Source organism: Tamandua tetradactyla, chromosome 21 (assembly GCF_023851605.1).
Source record: "Tamandua tetradactyla isolate mTamTet1 chromosome 21, mTamTet1.pri, whole genome shotgun sequence".
Classification (NCBI taxonomy): domain Eukaryota; kingdom Metazoa; phylum Chordata; class Mammalia; order Pilosa; family Myrmecophagidae; genus Tamandua; species Tamandua tetradactyla.
The window spans coordinates 33643896-33663053 of record NC_135347.1 but is presented as its reverse complement, the minus strand read 5'-3'; the positions used below and the strand labels follow the sequence as shown (position 1 = coordinate 33663053).

Genomic DNA, 19158 nt, shown 5'->3' with positions numbered 1-19158 from the left:
AATCAGGCTCTTTATTTCATTCCTATGAACAACAAATTTTTTGCAACTTAGGTACAATTAATTGAACTAATCATAATCATATTCTTCCATCCATAACTTATTCTCCTCATTGGTCCATGCAAAATCTCCTTCCCTTTGTCCTTCCTTTCTTTGTTTATCTTTTATCTCTCATACCTCACTTATATTTTCCTCCAATTAGAAACCATTTTTTATGTTTACAATTTATATATTTAATTTAAATATGTTCTTCAAATACATACTGTTAAATATGCATGCATTCTTAATTTACATTAGTAGTATTGCTATGTATCTTATTTTGTTTCTTACATTTAAAATTGAGTACTCTTTTTGAGATCTTTTCAATTTCTATTCGAACATAAAATGCAACTTCTAACAATACATACCACTGTATGGGGTGTGTCAAGGGACTCTGAAGGACTTCTTAAATTTAAAACACACAAATTTCTAACATTGCCTCACAATTACATATTCTGTTCTTGGACAGAGTTAATTGATTGGATCTGTAAAAAATATTTGCAAAATCTAACTGTAACAAAATTTAAGCTTTATTATGATGGATCAAGGTTTATGCTATATTGCAACACACCTTTTTCTCAATATGTAATATGATTGTATTACAATTTTCAGTTAAATTAATATTTAGAGTTTTTGTTTTTATTGTATTTAAAATATTGATCTCTATACATATTGTTTATAGTGCAGTTAGTGTACTATGATGATGAACTAGGATTGTATTTGGCCAAAAGCAATAAAAAATATGACTATGCAGTGCCTTAAAAAGTAGAGGTTCAATTTCATTTATAAAATAAGAAGTTCAGAGATAGGTAGCTCAAAGCTGATACAGAGAATTTACCATGACATTAGGAACATAAGCTCTCACCTGGCTTTCCAGTTCTTCTCATGTGGCATTTTTCCTTATGCTGATCCATTCTAAGTAGTGAGATGAATGTTTCATTGCCAGCATCTCACCTATATTTAAGCCAGGACAAGGGATAGGGGGAAGGAAAAGAGCAGAAGGCACGTGCTTGCTAAGACTTCTTATGAAATGTTTTTCCAGAAGCCCTAATAACCATTCCCACTTACTTCTGATTGGACTGAGCAAAGTCACATGCTCTCACTTTTAGTTGGATATTGGCCTTCTCCAACTGCTCCTTTCATTTTCTTTTCCTTTTCATTCCATTTTCTGGGAAATTTTCTAGGTCGTATTTTTTGACACACTTTTTCTATCTTTATCACGTTTTTCGTTTACAAGAACTTATAGTTGTGCTTTTTGTTGTTCTTTTTATAGCAATTCATTTCTTGTTTCTTTGATACAATTTTTCTCTCATCTCTGAGAATATTACAGATGATTTCTTTGAAACGTGGGTGCTGTACTTCATGTCGTGTTTCTTTAGGATTCCCCTATTTTAGTTGCTTCTTTGGGCTTTCTCAAACATCTGATGATCTATGAGGTACTAAATGGGTAATTGGATATACTAAGTATAATGCTGGAGCTTTTATTTTTTAGTGCTGGAGCTTTTTGATTAGTGAGTTTCATTGTTAGTTATTAGCTTTTTAATTTGAAAACTCTGAAGTGTAAATAACTTAGAGCTCTGTGAGGCAAGTCAGATTTTTGAGAGGAAGATTCTTCGTTTTCCTCCTTGGTGATGGAAGCCTGGTTGTTGGCTTTCAGGGAACTTCTAAAGCAAGGTGGCTGCAGGTTATATTGTTTATTAAGCATAATTTCATTTAAATACCTTGATTTCCGCCCAGCACTTCATCCCCTACCCACTGTGGTGCCATGTCTGTGAATTTATTGCCTCTCTCGTTAAATAACTACAGAAAATAAATCTCTATTATCTGGTGGTGGTATTGATTGTTAGGGTTATTCACCTATAGATAAGGGAGTGATGATGGGGGCGGGGGGTCTACCTGTCTAATTTTTCTTCATGAGATTTTCCACCGATTTTCCTGTTCTTATTCACCGCCCCCCCCCCCCCCCACCTTATTCACTTCTGTCACCTACAAGTGTTAACCTAATGAACCTCACATGGATTCGTGGGGAAAAATTTCTTCCAGTTATCATTTTTCTCCGAGGTCTCACCATCCTCCTTTCTGCAGAAGGCATTACTAATCTGTCTACTCTTCTTCCTATATCGTGTCTTGGGTTTGAAGATCTCTCCCAGCTTTCTGAATATGACATTTCTAGTTCTTTTCCTATTTGCAATTTTTGGGAGATATTTTACAGGAGTAAAGGAGAGAAAGATCTGTAGTCTCCATTCTAAAAATCAGAAATCCCTACCGGTTGGCTTCTCTAAGAAGCACTTGTGATGGATTTTAGTGTGCAGGAAGTTTATTAGGAAGTGCTGTTGGGATCAACTTTTATGAAAGGGAAGGAAAGGCAATGAAACAGAGTAAGGCAAAATAGATGCTGGACTGTGATGTAGTCTCAGTGAAGACCTCAGCTGACTCTATATGGAGTTTTGAAGCTGAGATGGCCTTCAGAGTTGCCATGCCTTGTGGTAAGGGTCTTCATTCTCCTGCACCAAATAGTCGTGGTACGTGGGCTGGCCTGGGGAAGGAACGGTGGTCTTGGTCCAGATGGCTCTCTCCAGCTGAAGGCAATTTCTGGACAAGGCAGACATCTATGGGCTGTAAGCTGGCAGCATCACCAGTGGCTGGAGGAAAGGTCCTTTGTTCCTGAAAGGAGACCTGGGCTGCTCATCACAGCATCCTCTATACTTCTTTACATTCAAACTGGTTTAATTGTGGTTGCCCCTTTTACCCTCATATTGTTTTTCTCCTTAGCTCATAAAACCCTACTTCAAATTTTGACTTGTCAGAATTCTGTTGCTTTTTAAGAATTTACTCAAATGTCATGCTCTTTAAAACATTCACTCATCATCCTAATTAAAGAATTATTTTCATCATTTGAAATCCCATTGACCCTGAATTCTATCTCTAACATGGCATATGGCATATTCTGCCTTAATTGTGATTAATTATGTGATTATAACTCTTACAAGATTGCTATGGGCAGGAACAAGGGTCTAATTGAAATCCCTACATATTAGAAACTCAATAAATTTTCTTTGATTTTAATATTTATTGAAATATGCTGACTATAGGTCTAGACAACCCAAGATGATTTTATTTCATAAGTGCCAAACTAATACACCAACTGACAACAGCAGCTAGTTCCCTTATCCTGCCTTAATATAGGGCAATATTTTCACTAATATTTCAAAGTTGTTGTGCTTGATGCAATATTTTAATGGAAGGGGCAATAAATATGTATAAATCAAGTTGAATTTTTTGGGAAGTATAGCATATATTTTGTTTTGCCTAAGGTATCTGGTATGAATGGATCCTTAATGCTATTCAAGGATCTGTTTTTACATATCTTTAGTACTAGTGATTTAAAAGGGTCATCTTTTAATGGATTACAGCTTTTCTTCGCAATGTATATCGAAGGTCTTAAACTGTTGAATTTTTTTCCACTACAACTAATTATTTAATTGAAATGAAAAAAAGTCTGAGATATGAAAATATTTTAAATTAACTGGTTACCTTTAAATATAATTGAGCTATATTGGTTTATCAAGTTAATATTCTATGAGCAAAAATACAGGATTATTTCTCAACAGTCTAGCATCTATTTTTTCTGATTGATCTACTTCTTACAAAATCCAGGCACTTTCCCCTAAGAAATCATTGTGTTTGGTTCTTTTGTATTTGATACATGTTGCTAGCCTCTCCTTAAAATTGTCCTTTCTGTTTGTTTCTGGGTCTTTTCACCAACATAGTTTTCCTTCTTCCCTTATGACTGTTCTTTGTTCATCGCCTTCTGACTTGGCTGCTTTATATCATCACTTAGTTACATAGGCTCTTAAACTTTCAACTGCATATGACTCACTGCACACATCTTTCTATACATATTTCTTAAATAAAAGTTTCATGAAACAATACTTATTGTCTATGGAACACTGATTTTCTTTTATTTTTCTTCTAATGCAAGAAAATATTGGTTGAGAACCATTAAACTGATTTTACAGACCCTAAGATGTCAAAATCTGCAATTTCAAAACCCAATTTTAGAGGGCTGAGCCATTATTTTTTGGAAATTTAGAACATCTTCATTTGTTATCACTCAAAGCCTTTAATGGTTGGGTGGTTAAACTGTGGTCCATCCATACCACGCACCCTACTAAGCAATAAAAGGAAACCTAGATGAATCTCCACAGAAAATGCTGAATGAGAAAGCCAATTCTAAAAGCTACATGCTATATCATTCTATTTATATTACATTTTTTCTCTTTTCTCCTTTTTAAAAAAATTTTTTATTGACAAATCTTCACATGCATATAGTCCATATATGGTATACAATAATGGCTCATTATATCATCATATAGTTGTGCATTCATCACCTTGATCATTTTTTTAGAACATTTGTATCACTCCAGAAAAAGAAATAAGAAAAAAGTAAAAACTCATACAGATCTCACCTGTTACCCTTCCCTCTCATTGACCCACTAGTATTTCCGTCTAACCAATTTATTTGACCTCTTACCCCCCTGTGGTAGTTAGGTTCAGGTGTCAACTTGGCCAGGTGATGGTGCCTAGTTCTGTTCCTGTGGATTTGAATCATTAGCATGTGAAACTCATCTATGGCTAATAACCTCTGCAGTTTCTAAGGGGAGTGCCTTCCTCAATGAGAATGTTTAATTTAATTCGTGGGAAGCTTAAAAGAGAGAGCTCAATGTAGTATACAGCCCAAGGAGCTTGGCATACCTTATTGTAGCACTCACAGCTCAGCCCAGACCTTTGGAGATGTGGAAAGGAATTACCCTGGGAACAGCTGTTAGAACCCAGAAACCAGGAGAGAAGGCCAGCAGATCGCCCTGTGCCTTCCTGTGTAAGAGAGAACCTTAGATGAAAGTTAGCCACCTTTTCTCTGAAGAACTACACATTTTTAACAAAATAAGTCCTCTTTTATTCAAAGCCAATCCATTTCTGGTGTGTTGCATTCTGGCAGCTTTGGCATTCTAGAACATATTTTGGTACTGAGAGTGAGGTGCTGCTGCAGTTTGAAAATACTGGACATGTTGGAACAGTTTTTGGATGGATAAGGGGAAGATTTGAATAAACTGTGAGGTGCTTGATGGAGAAGGCCTGGAGTGCTTGAAGAGACTGTTGCTGTAAATGGAACCACTGCCAATCTGGACAAAGGGGGACACAAAAGGGACAAGTTGGAGTTTGCAGAGTGAAAACCATGGAAGGTTGAATCTTAAGCAAAGAAACCTCAGGCCAGGAGAGTGGACACACCGATATACATGGAGAGGGTGCGTTTGCCCCAGGAGCAGAGGGCAGGCCTTCTGTTTCGTTGCTCAGGAAGAGTTGTGCCACCTCAGGCATTTGAGAGGGTCGAGTGCATAAACTGGGAATTGGGGAAACCTGGCTGCTACCCCATTTTTCTGGAAGGGTTGAGCGTGTGTCCTAGAAATGGCAGATCCCGGGTGCTGTCCTGAAGCTTGGAGAGGGTGGAGTGGAGAAAAAGGTGGTCTCCCCAATATTCCCCAAGCTGGCAACATTGTTTGGAGAGAGCAAAGCCACTCTATGGGCCCTTGGAATGGTGGGACTGCCACTTTCTAAAGCCCTGAGGATAAATGGCTTTCAGATTTTAAAATCCAATGGAGTTTGCTCTGCAGGTTTTCAAAACTGTTTGGGTCTGATGGCCCCTGTGTTACTTTCAATTTCTCCCTAGGGAGATGGAAACATGTATCGTATGAGTGTCCCTCCTTTGCATATTGGCAGCAGATAACTTGTTTTGAGTTTTACATGTCCAGAGTCAGAAGAGAATTTTTGCCTGAGAACAGACCATCCCTGTGGCTGACTGTTGAGATTTTGTATTGATTTTAATTTTGTATTTTCCCGAGATCAAACAAATGTATGTTATACATGGAAGAATTTGCTGCATTGTTTGTGGGACCAATAATAGTTGTCAAGTTGACAAGGGTTAGAAATGTGGTAGTTAGGTTCAGATGTCAACTGGGACAGATGATGGTGCCTAGTTCTGTTGCTGTGGATTTGAATCATTAGCTTGTGAAACTCATCTAGAGCTGATTCATTTGCCTTCCTCAATGAGTGATGTTTAATCTAATTCATGGGAAGCTTAAAAGAGAGAGCTCAATGTAGTACAGCCCAAGCTGCTCAGCATACCTCATCTCAGCACTCCCAGTCTCACAGCACTCATAGCCCAGACCTTTAGGAATATGGAAAGGAAGCACCCCAGGGAAAGCTGTTGGAATCCAGAAGCCTGGAGAGAAGGCCATCAGAGACTTCCCTGTGTCTTCCCGTGTAAGAGAGAACCTCAGATGAAAGTTAGCAGTCTTTCCTCTGAAGAACTATATGTTTTCAACAAAATAAATCCTCTTTTATTAAAAGTCAGTCCATCTCTGGTGTGTTGCATTCTGGCAGCTTTGGCAGACTAGATTTCCCCTATATTTATTTATTTATATACGTATATTTTTACTCATCTTTCCATACTCTGGATAAAAGGAGCATCAGACACAAGGTTTTCACCATCGCACAGTCACATTGTAAAAGTTATGTCTTTATAGATTAAGAATCAAGGCTGCTGGAACACAGCTCAACAGTTTCAGGTACTTCCCTCCAGCCACTTCAATATACCATAAACTAAAAAGGGATAGCCATATAATGCATAAAAATAACTTCAGGATAACCTCTTAACTCTGTTTAAAGTCTCTCAGCCACTGAAGCTTTATTTAGTCTCATATATCTCTTCCCCATTTTGGTCAAGAAGGCTCTCTCAATCCCTTGATGCCAGTCCTGGCTCATCCCAGGAGTTCTGACCCATGTTTTTAAGAAGGTTTACACCCTTTGGAGTCCTGTCCCACATGGTGGGGAGGGCAGTGAGTTCACCTGTCCAGCTGACTTAGAGGAAGAGGCCACATCTGAGCAAAAGAAGAGGTTCTCTGGAGCTGACTCTTGGGCATAATGTTAAGTAGGTTTAGTCTATTGTTGTCAGGAATAAGTTTCATATGGGCAAATCCCAAGATTAATATTGATTTGGTCGTCCCCACTGCTTGCGAGAATATCAGAAATTCTCCAAATGGGAAGTTCAATATTTCCTCCTTTCTCCCCAGTCCCTCAAGAGGACTTTGCAAATACATCTTTATTCACTGCACAAATTACTCCAGGATATATCAGGGCATCACATTACCCTGAACAAATCAACAAATTCTCACACCCTATTCAAGATTCTATAAACTTAATGGTGTTTAACTAAACTGACCACAAAGTTAAATTAGGTAATGCACTCCCCAAAATATAATTTTGCACCAAATTCCCTTTGGTCTCACACAGAAGTTGAAGTTTTAAAATATGGAAGATATCATCCTTTACCCTGTATTCTGATTTATGTTAGTCATATCCAGATCAGCTTGTTCCTAATTTCAGTTTTAAATCACTGACACCTGGAAGTAACTTCTCGTCCAATCCTGTTTTTATTCCTGCCTTGATCATTACTGCCACCTGTCTCTGTGTCCTCAGAGATCTAATGAACAGTAAAAATCTCCCAAAGATAGAAATTATATTTGGGATTTCCCAAGTATACATACACCTATGAAATATAGATCTTTTTCCTGGCACAACAGCCCTACAAGACTAGGATTCCTTGGAATACACTTTGGGAAAATGCTCATATAGGGCATTATTACTTCACTATACTTCCTTAGTTTCCTTTCACAACATCTGTGTATATTAAATACTCTTACTTTTCCATGTTTAAAAGATGAGGAAACCAAGGTCTAACAGGGTTTAATTTGTCTAAGATCAGAAAGCCCCTAAAAGGCAGTGCTAGAATTTGAACTCAGACTTATAGTGTGGACTCTCCTTACTTCTAAACGCAAATACGGGATTGCTGGGTAGATTCAGTGAGAAACAGGATACAAATTATAGGGCTCTTACAACAGGTTTTAGGTCCCTCCACTTTTAAGTTTTTTCTTGCCTTTTAACATAGTGCTTTATATTTTTTTCCTTTTTAACATGTGTATTATGTTTCTTTAAGCATATATCTTTTAGTGTAAAGAAGCTTTTATACCTCTTTTTCAGTCTTTGTGAAACCAAATCCAGTGCTATTGAATTGAATAGAGTTTAGAGTTCAATAATGACTTAATAAATGAATGTTAGAAGATTGTCTTTGCTTTTAAAGTTGTTGCTATTAATGTATTTAATTAGTATTCTAAACACACTTGGAGACATCAGTTATGCATAATCCTTTTTTTTTTTTTTAAAGGAAAGACAGAGAGAAGGAAGGAAGGATAGAAGGAAGGAAGGAAGGAAGAAAGGGAAACATCTTTAAACATTTTCTTGTTTTATTGTATTCTGTTTCTCCGTTTTTGTTACATGGGCTGGGGCCGGGAATCGAACCGAGGTCCTCCGGCATAGCAGGCAAGCACTTTGCCCACTGAGCCACCGCGGCCCGCCCTGCATAATCCTTTTACATGGCCTGTATTTGTTGATTATTGTTTGAAAGGTTGAAAGAGTAACACTGTGCCAATTCAGAGATAAACTGTATTTTATGATTTTCTCTGTAACTTTCAAATGTTGGTTTAAAATAATATTTACTATAATTCACAGTAGAAGAGTCATAAAGGACATCTGACTGGCCACTGACCTTTAGGGGTGGGAGTCATCCTTATCCCACACGGAAACCCTTTTATAGTTTATTATACTGAATAGACTTCCAGCTCCAGCATTCCTGCTGAGGCTCTGACTTCATTTTATTCAAATTCAAACTGTCAGTGTGACATTTGTGGTCCCTTAGAATATGGTTCAGCTTGCATTCTAAGTTAGGTTTTCACATTTTCCTTACTCCCTATTATATGATTTATTTTGTTATTGTCATGGTTAGGGACACGTGTCAACTTGGCCAAGTTGCGGTAGCTGCTTATCTGATTGGGCAAGTACTGGCCTGTCTGTTGCAATGAGGACATTTCATAGGATTAGGTCATGATCACGTCAGCTGCATCTACAGCTGATTCCATTTGTAATCAGCAAAAGGGGCGTGTCTTCTACAATTAGTGATGCTAAATCTAATCAGGGAAGCCTTTTAAGGAGGACTCAGAGGAGACAGGCCCCATTCCTGCTTCGGCTGGTAAGCCTCTCCTGCGGAGTTCATCCAGACCCTCTATCAGAGTCATCGGCTTCACGGCCTGCCCTGTGGATTTTGGACTCTGCGTTCCTGCGGTCACGTGAGACACTTTTATAAATTTTATATTTGCAAGTGTTCCCTGTTTTTTTGTGTGTGTAATAGAGTTTTATTCATTATTTCCGGCATTCGCAGAGGAGCCTTTCAGCTTGGGAAAGCCTCACAAAGTGAGGAGGAGAGAGAGAAGTCACAGGGCTTGGGTTGTGGAAGCATCATCATCGAAGCTTCTCCCTCCCTCTCTGCCACGCTCGCTCGGAGAGGCCTGGGGGGTCCGAGCCACACAGTCCAGCAGAAAGCTATGGGCTCTGGCTTCACATCTTCTGGTTTCTGACTCAGTGGGCTTGGCCCTAGTCGGCAGGTCCCATCCTCCACAGAGCCAGGCATGGCTGAACCCCAGTCCTGGTAGAGGATTCTGGGGCCCAGCTGTGTTTCTTCATGGCAGCTATGAGTTGAATATCTGTCCCCTGATCCAGTCGTCCCTTTTTCTAGGGCTGGTCGGAGGAAGGAGAGAGATCTGCCGCTGTTTTTGCGACATTTCCCAAGCGCTCCCATCACTGATAATTCTGGGAATTCCCCAGAACACCTCTAATACAGTTATTTTCTAAACATATCTCCCTTTCTACCCTGGCTATGCTCATGCTAGCCTTTCTGGGTTGAGATCACGTGCATCTTTCCAGGCCTTTCTCAAATTTCGTCTCTTCAGAGAAGACTCTGTTCAACCTGTCATCTATTTGAATTATAAAAGGGGTTGAATTCATGTAACTATCTTTATACCAATGCGCCGATATTATTCTGTGGTTTATTTTATTTTCTTTTACTCCACTTCTCCTTTCTCCACTCTCGCCTCCTCTCCCACCCCCTGCTCCCGGACTTTTGAAGCAGGATTTGAGAACAGTAAATGAGTCATACACAATTTGTGTAGCAATGACAATGGAGGCGACAACGATGACAACAACACAACATGCTGTTATCTAAGATTCTCTGAGTGTGTAACTAGAGGTACATGTAGTGTGTGATGCAATTTAAGATTCCAGTAGTTTGTACAGCTTCACGATAACATAGGCTATATTTTTACCTCATTTTACAAATGAGCAAAATAGGACTTCAAGCAATTACTTGTCCCAAGGCCATGTAGCTAGTAAGTGTTGAGGTCAGGATTTAAACTTAGACATTAGAATTCCAGAGCTTATTTTCTGAACCACAAAGTAATTCTGAAAGGTGCATATCATAGAAGTGCAGTAATTTTTTAAGATTAAATTTATATTTTCAAAGAACTATAGTTTTATACATTAACTTTGATGCATCATGGTTAGTCTATTTTACACTGATGCTTTCTTCAAAAACATGCATTGTAAAGGATTTTCCCAGTACCATACATTTTATGAGGTAATGCCTTTTTGAGAATTAAAGTAAGCGCTCTCTGTTGTATTGAAGACTGGTCTGAATATTAATTGATAAACAAGGCATTTGTATTGTTTGACTGCCTATCACACCACACTGAAGAAATAAAACTTTTAAAACTTAATTTAATAACTTTTCTATTAGGAAGCAAAATTTTGAATGGACATTATTATTTTTTATGCAATTTTATTGAGATATATTCCCATACCATATAATCACCCAACATGTACAATCAGTGGTTCACAGTACCATCATGTAGCTGTGCCTTCACAACCACAATCAAGTTTTGAATATTTTCATTATTCCGAAAAAAAATACAAATAAGAATAAAAGTAAAAATACCCAAAACATCCCATGCCCTTTCTTCCCCTCATTATTTATTTATTTATTGTCCTTATTTTTTTATTCATGTGTCCATACACTGGATAAAGGTAGTGTCAGTCACAAGGTTTTCACAATCACACAGTCACACTATAAAAGCTATATAGTTATGCAGTTGTCTTCAAGAATCAGGATTACTGGATTACAGTTTAATAGTTTCACGTATTACCTTCTAGCTATTTTAACACACTAAAAACTAAAAAAGATAATTTATATAATGCATAGAAAACCTCCAGAATGACCTCTTGACTCTATTTGAAATCTCTGAGCCACTGAAACTTTATTTTGTTACATTTCTCTTTCTCCTTTTGGTCAAGAAGTCTTTCTCCATCCCACGATAACTACTCCAGGCTCATCTCCGGGAATCATGTTCCACCTAGGAGGGAGTACAGTGAGATTGCCTGATGAGTTGGCTTACCTAGAGAGGACACATCAGAGAACTCTGGGGGTGACTCTTAGGCATAATCATAAGTAGGCTTAGCTTCTCCTCTTCAGGAGTAAGTTTCATAAGGGCAAGCCCCAAGATTGAGGGCTTAGTTTATTAAATTAGTAGTGTCTAATGCTTGCAAGAATATCAGGAATTTCCCAGGTAGGGAAGTTTCATATTCCTACCTTTTCTCCCAGTTCCTCAAGGGGGCTTTGCAAATACTCTTTTATTTTCTGCCCAAATTACTCTGGGATGAATCAGGGCTTCACATTAACTTGAACAAGCTAACAAGATCTCACTCCCTATTCAAGGTTCCATGTAGTTATGGTGTTCAAATACAAGCTAAATTAGTGTGTTACCAAAAATACAAATTTCGCACCAAGTAAATATCTCTTCCTTGGGTCTCACATCAAAGAAAGTTGAGTTTTAAAACAGCCAAAATTATCCTCTACCCTTTGGTCTGATTTACCTTAGTCCTACCCAGATCAGCTTCATTCATATCTCTACTAAAAGTCTGAAATCTTTTTCAGCTTTTTAAAACAGTTGCAGTATGGGATAATGCTGACTTTTATAGCTGCAGCTGAGTCTCAGGCATCACAGGGAAATGCATGGAAATTAATGATTTTGCAACTGCTTATTACCACTATTCTTTTTGCTTATCTCTTGAGGAATAAATACCAAGTTTTCCTTCTGCCTATTTACTCCAGACCAGGGAGGGCCTATAGACTTTAAGTCAAATATTAGCTATGTTTGTAAAATTTGTAGTTGCTGCTTGGAGTACTGTGTTGAGAAGGATCCTTTGAAGTTCTTCTCAAGTCCTCAAGAAAGAGTGCTGTGATCAGTTAGGGATATCTGAAATAAGCATGAGTCTGGGACAAACAGCACAATGCTTGCCACACAGTTGTCATTCCTGTTGTAGGCTGTCATATTTCAGAGTTCTGTATACATGTTAGAGTGTAAATTAATTTTGATATTAAGTAAAACATAACTGAACAAGCAAATGCCTGGAAAGCAAAATGTGATCTGTTCCAGGTTAGGTATTTTGAAAGAAGGCCTCTCTTTATATTACTTTCTAATGTGTATTATGGTATTATGTTTATATTCTTTAGCATTATCTGTTAATATCTCTGTCATCATGATATTATGATTTATACTTTCCCATTCTATATTATATGTGTTGACACTATATTTTCTTATGTTTTTATTAGGCAGTGTTATCGAAGGCCTTCAGTTACTCTGGACAATGCCAAAGATAAATTTTGCTGAAGCAGTAATTACACTTCTGGACCTTTGCCTGGTAGAATGGAAAACATAAAATCCATGGTAAGTTTATTAAATTATTGCCCAGGCTTTCCTTCAGGTTTTCTTTTTATTCCTACAGGATAAGGATAATTAATAAAGATATTGAATTTGAGTGGCGACATTTTGTTTATCAATGTCTCACTTGCCAGTGAGACTCCCTTCAATTAATACTTCTGTATCTTCATTGATTTTTACTACATTAAATCTTAGTCACATCACACTCACAGACTTTGCTTTCAATTAAGGGCATTTTCCATGTTTAAAGTCTTTGATTTCTGTCTTGTTTAAATTATATAACTTCAGATCAAATATAAAGATAAATGGTTACTTTTATTTTTGGCAATATCTTTATATATTGCTCATGCTCATTAAAGGCTAAATAATTTCGCTTTTCAAATTTTGTTCTCGGAATTTCCTGGAAACATTCCAAACCTAAAATTTTGCACAGTTCTCTCATTGCATATACTCTGCATAGATAATTCATTCATATGCACATATATTGGTGAACTTTTTAATTAAAAACTATTTTGACATTTCACTACAATAGCCGACAAAGTCAGACTCTTTGTTCAGTTAAAAAGCAAATACATATTATCTTCTACCCAAGGTCTTAATCATTAAATATCAACAAAGTGGAAGTCTAAGATATATACTGTATATGAATTATTATCAAGATTATTAATTTTCAAGGGCTGGGAAATCTTGGCTATAGGTAGAGTGGCATGAACTGAAATGTTGGTATCTTTGTGCCCTTTAGGTATGGCTAGATAACGGACATAATAATTAATTTAGATTCAAAATTTGACAATATAATGAAACTTGGTTGTTTTAATCTGACAGCATCTCTTGTTTTGGTAGCACTGCTCCCCAACCCCCCAACAATACTTTAGGGAATTGACTCTCCTCTATTCTGATTCTGCTGAGTTTGCAATGACAGTACACTGTCTCATTTTTTTAAATGCAGTTTTATTGAGATATATTATATATTCACATACCATATAATTACCTAACTTTTGCAATCAGTGGTTCACAGCATCATTATATAGTTGTGAATCTGTCTTCACAATTGAGTTTTGAATATTTCATTATTCCAAAAAACATTAAAATAATAAAATTAAAAAAAGAACACCCAAAACATCCCATACCTTCCTTCCCTCTATTATTTATTTATTTATTGTCTTTTTTTTCTTCTTACTTCTCTGTCCATACACTGGATAAAGGGTGTGCCAGTCACAAGTTTTCACAATTACAGTCATACCTTAAAGGTTGTTGTTCAATCATTTTCAAGAATCAAGGCTATGATTACAGTTCAACAGTTTCAGGTATTATCTGCTGGCTGACTCCAGTACACAAAAACTGAAAAGGAATAGCTATATGCTGCATAAGAATAACCTCTAGAATGACCTCCTGACTCTATTTGAAATCTCTCAGCCACGGAAACTTTATTATGTTTCATTTCTCTTACCCTTTCTCTCAAGAAGTCTTTCTCAAGCCCACAATGCCAGGTAGGGCCAGGCTTATCCCTGGGAGTTATGTCCCATGTTGCCGGGGAGATTTACACCCCTGGGAGTCATGCCCCACATAGCAGAGAGGGCAGTGAGTTCACCTGTGGAGTTGGCTTAGCAAGCAACAAAAGAGGTTCTCTGGGGGTGACTTTAAGGCATAATCATAAGTCACTTCTTTGCCGGAACAAGTTTCATAAGGTCAAGGCCCAAGATTGAAGGCCTAGCCCATCAAATTTGCAGTCCCCAATGATTGCAAGAATATTAGGTCTTTTCCCAGATGAGGGAGTTGAATGTCTCCACCTTTTTCCCCAGTCCCTCAAGGTGACTTTGCAAATACTTTTTAATCCGCCCAGATTACTCTGGGATGTATTGGGGTGTCATATCAACCTATAAAACCAAACAAGATTGTACTCCCTATTCAAGATTCCATGTAATTATGGTGTTTGAGTAAGCTGATCATACCAGTTAAATTAGATAGCGTGCTTTCAAAAATACTATTTTGCCCCAAATAAACATCTCTTCCTTTGGCCTCACACAGAAGTTGGAGTTTTAAAATAAAATCAATGTCATCCTTTACCCGTTGGTCTGATTTACCTTAGGCCCTTTTAGCTGACAGAGCAAGGAAATATATGTGTGTACTAAGTCATGTGTATTTGTACATCTATAAATATTTCTCTTTGTGTATATATTTTTTTTTTTTTTTTTTTAAAGGAAAGACAGAGAGAAGGAAGGAAGGATAGAAGGAAGGAAGGAAGGAAGAAAGGGAAACATCTTTAAACATTTTCTTGTTTTATTGTATTCTGTTTCTCCGTTTTTGTTACATGGGCTGGGGCCGGGAATCGAACCGAGGTCCTCCGGCATAGCAGGCAAGCACTTTGCCCGCTGAGCCACCGCGGCCCGCCTCTTTGTGTATATATTTTAAGCTAAACATCAGGTCATACTCATGTCTTTGACTCTAATCCATCATCACATGGATACTGTAGGCTCTTCCCTTGCTAAATTGCATTACTATAATACTAAGAATCTCGGCTCCTACCAATTTCCATTCATTTCCTTAGTTGTTCACTTTCAGTGTACATGCATAGCAGTACTAGAATTGTTAATCCATAATCTTTGAGAAACACTTTATAATACATATGTGCAATTTCTTTTGCCTTTAATTTTACAAACTCCACTCATTTCCAAAGTATTTAGGTCTGCACTTTTTCCCCACCCACTTCAGCGATGCTGTTTTGTGCAGTTGTAATACAATTAGATTCTCTTGTCACAGTCTGCATTTCATCCTAGGATCACCTGAACTTCTAAATAATTTCTTTGTGATGAATGAGTCTATGGATTTGATATTTAGGTCTTCCTGTTCTTTCTCTCATTTGATAATCTGGAAAGAATTCTTCACCTTTTTGGGCTCTGGCCAATAACTGTTATTCTTAGCTAAAGATCTTTAGTGATTAGATATTTTTATGTTGTGATGAAAGTATGGTTAAGATAAAATGTACTGATATGAAGTATTTTCTAAGAATATTAGATAAGGGATATATGCTATTAGTAGTCTATTATTAGTTAATAAATATAGTCCACCAAAATTTTATTTTTAGAGGTCAATAACTCAGAATATGTATATTCAGAATGTCATATTCTGATTTGATACTTAAAATTTAGATAGAGCATATTCTCATTGTATATTGCATATAGCATGAAATCTATCACCAGTACTTCAAATATGTTTTGTGTAAAGTCTATACATGGGTATAGGAATTCTGGGTCCTGGGCTATCACACCACTTGATTAAAGTGTTTTTCCTGATTCTTGACATTGTTACTTAGCTCAGGTTTGTGATTTTTTGGTATGTTGTCCCCAAACTTGTCATACTGTCAGATTACTCACCTGAAAATTGAAGTTTTTGTTTGCTCTGCTTCTTTTATAAGTAGTCTTGGGTATAAAATGGCATAATATAAGTAAATGTCCTTAGGGAGTGTTATTATCTCTCTCTCTCAGCGAAAAAAATAAAAGGTTATACATTAGTCTGTACAGGACCCTGATCTGAACTTCCTGCTACATGGTACAATAAAATATCAAACCTACAGAAATTTCACAGAAGAATCATGTATCACCTATTGTTGATACTTTACATTATTTTGGTACCTTTGTTAGAATTAATGAAAAAATATTAAAAGCGTACAATTAAATATAGTCTATAGTTTACATAAGGTGTTTTTTTCCCCCATATAACACCCTCTTATTAACACCTTTAATTATTGTGGTATATTTGCTATAATTCATGAAAGAACATTTTTATACTTATGTATATAACTATAGTCCATCATTTACCATCGGGTTCACTGTGCTATATAGTCCTTTGTTTTATCTATTAATTTTTATTTTAGTAACATATGTGACCTAAAATTTCTGCTTTTAACCACATTCACATATATAATTCAGTGCAGCATCCATTTCCAAAACTTTACAATCAACCTAAATAGAAATTCTGTACAAATTAATTGCTAACTCCCCATTCTCTACCCCAATCCAGCCACTGGTAACCAACATTCTAGATTATAACACTATGAGTTTGCTTATTCAAATTATCTCATATCAGTGAGATCATACAATATTTGTCCTTTTGTGTCTGGGTTAATTCACTCAGCACAATGTTTTTGAGATTCATTCATGTTGTTGCATGTATCAGAACTTCATTGCTTTTTTTGGATATACAATATTCCATTGCATGTATATGCTACAATTTGTTTATCCATTTTCTGTTTGATGGACACTTGGGTTGTTTCCCTCTTTTGGTAATTATGAATAATGCTGCTATGAACATCAGTAAGAAAGTATCTGTTTGAATCCCTGCTTTCAATATTGGTCTATACCAGGGATACCTGGACTGTATGGTAATTCTATACATAGCTTTCTGAGGAAATGCCAAACTCTCCCACAGCCACTGCACCATTTTACATTGCGACTAGCAATGAATGAGTGTTCTTATTTCTCCCCTCCACGACACTTATAGTTTTCTGTTTTTCTAATACTAGCCATTCTAGTGGGTATGAAATGGTATCTCATTTGATTTGTATTTCCCTAATTGCTAGTGATATTGAGCATCTTTTCATGTGCTTTTTAGTCAATTGTATATTCTCTGAAGAAATGTCTATTCAAGTCTTTTGCCCATTTTTAAATTGTTTGTCTTTTTATTGTTGAGTTGTAGGATATCTTTATTTATTCTGAATATTAAACCTTTATTGGGTATGTGGTTTCCAAATATTTTCTCCAATTAAGTAAGTTGCCATTTCAATTTTATGATAAAACCCTTTGAAGCACAAAAGTTTTTAATTTTGATGAGGCCCCATTTATCTATTTTTTTCTTTATTTTGGTTGTGTTTTGGCTGTAAAGTCTGAGAAACCATGCCTTATACAAGAACCTGAAGAGGCTTCCCTGTATTTTCTTATAGGAGTTTTATAGTCCTCCTCTTTCATCCTTTTGCTTATGGATATCAGTTCTCCCAGTACCATCTATGAAAGAGACTTTCATTTTCTAATTGGTTGGAATTGGCCCAGCCTTGCTGAAAATCAATTGGCCATAGATGCATGGTTCTATTTTTGAATGCTCCATTTGATTCCATTGGTCAATATATCTATCTTTGTGCCAGTATCATGCTGTTTTGACTGCTGTAACTTTAAGAGAAGCTTTAAAATCAGCAAGTGTGAGTCCTCCAACTTCATTCTTCTTTTTCAAGATGTTTTTAGTTATTCAAGGCCCCTTATTTTTCCAAATAAATTTGATAATTGACTTTTCCATTTTTACAAAGTAGGCTGTTGGAATTTTGATGGGAATTACATTGAGTTTATAAATTATTTTGGGTGAAGTGGACATTTTAATGAAATTTAGTCTTTTAATCCATGGGCATGGAATATCCTCCCATTTATTTGACCTTTGATTTCTTTTAGCAATGTTTTTGTAATTTTCTATGTAGTTTTCTTTGCATCCTTAAATTTGCTCCTAAATATTTTATTCTTTTAGTTGCTATTGTAAAGGGATTTTTTTTTCATGATTTCCTCCTCAGATTTCTCATTACTATGCAGAGAAGCACTGTTGATTTTTGTGTGTTGATCTTGTACCCGCCACTTTGCTGAATTCGTTTATTATCTCCAGGAGCTTTGTTGGAGATTTTTTGGGGACATTTAATATATAGGATCGTGTCATCTGCAAATAGTGAGTTTTACTTCTTCCTTTCCTGGTTGTATACCTTTTATTTCTTTTTCTCTGCCTAACTGCTCTGGCTAGAACTTCTAGTACAATTTTGAATAACAGTGCTGACAGTGGGTATCTTGTCTTTTTCTTGATCTCAGAAGGAAAGCATTCAGTCTTTCACCATTGAATGTGATGTTAGCTGTGTGTTTTTATATACAACCTTTACCACATTGAGGGTGTTTCCTTCTATTCCTATTTTTCAAATAATTTTTATCAAGAAAAAATGCTGGTTTTTGACAGTTGCATTTTCTGCATCAATCAAAATGATCATGTGTTTTCCCCCATTCATTTAGTGTGGTGTATTCGTTAGTTGATTTTTTTATGTTGAACCACCTTTGTACACCTGGGATAAAAAATCACTTGATCATGGTGTATAATTCTTTTAATGTGCTGTTGCATTTAATTTGCAAGTATTTTGCGGGGATTTTTGCATTTATATTCACAAGGGAAATTGGTCTGCAATTTTCTTTTCTTGTAGTATCTTTATCTGGCTTTGATTTTGGGGTGATGTTGACCTCACAGACTGATTTAAGTCATGTTCCCTCCTGTTCAAATTTTCAGATGAGTTTGAGCAGGCTTGTTATTAATTCTTCCTGGAATGATTGGTAGAATTCACCTGTGAAGGCCTCTGGTCCTGGGCTTCTATTTGTTGGGAGTTTTT

General features: G+C 36.6%; 1 long non-coding RNA gene across 1 annotated transcript in view; it reads left to right on the top strand.

Annotated features, from left to right (window-relative positions):
- The window catches only part of LOC143665553 (uncharacterized), a 110632-nt gene that overhangs the window by 9780 nt on the left and 81694 nt on the right, over positions 1 to 19158 (top strand). The window contains exon 3 of the long non-coding RNA XR_013167051.1: positions 12650 to 12764. This is a non-coding gene — a long non-coding RNA (uncharacterized LOC143665553). The remainder of the gene's footprint in view (positions 1 to 12649; positions 12765 to 19158) is intronic.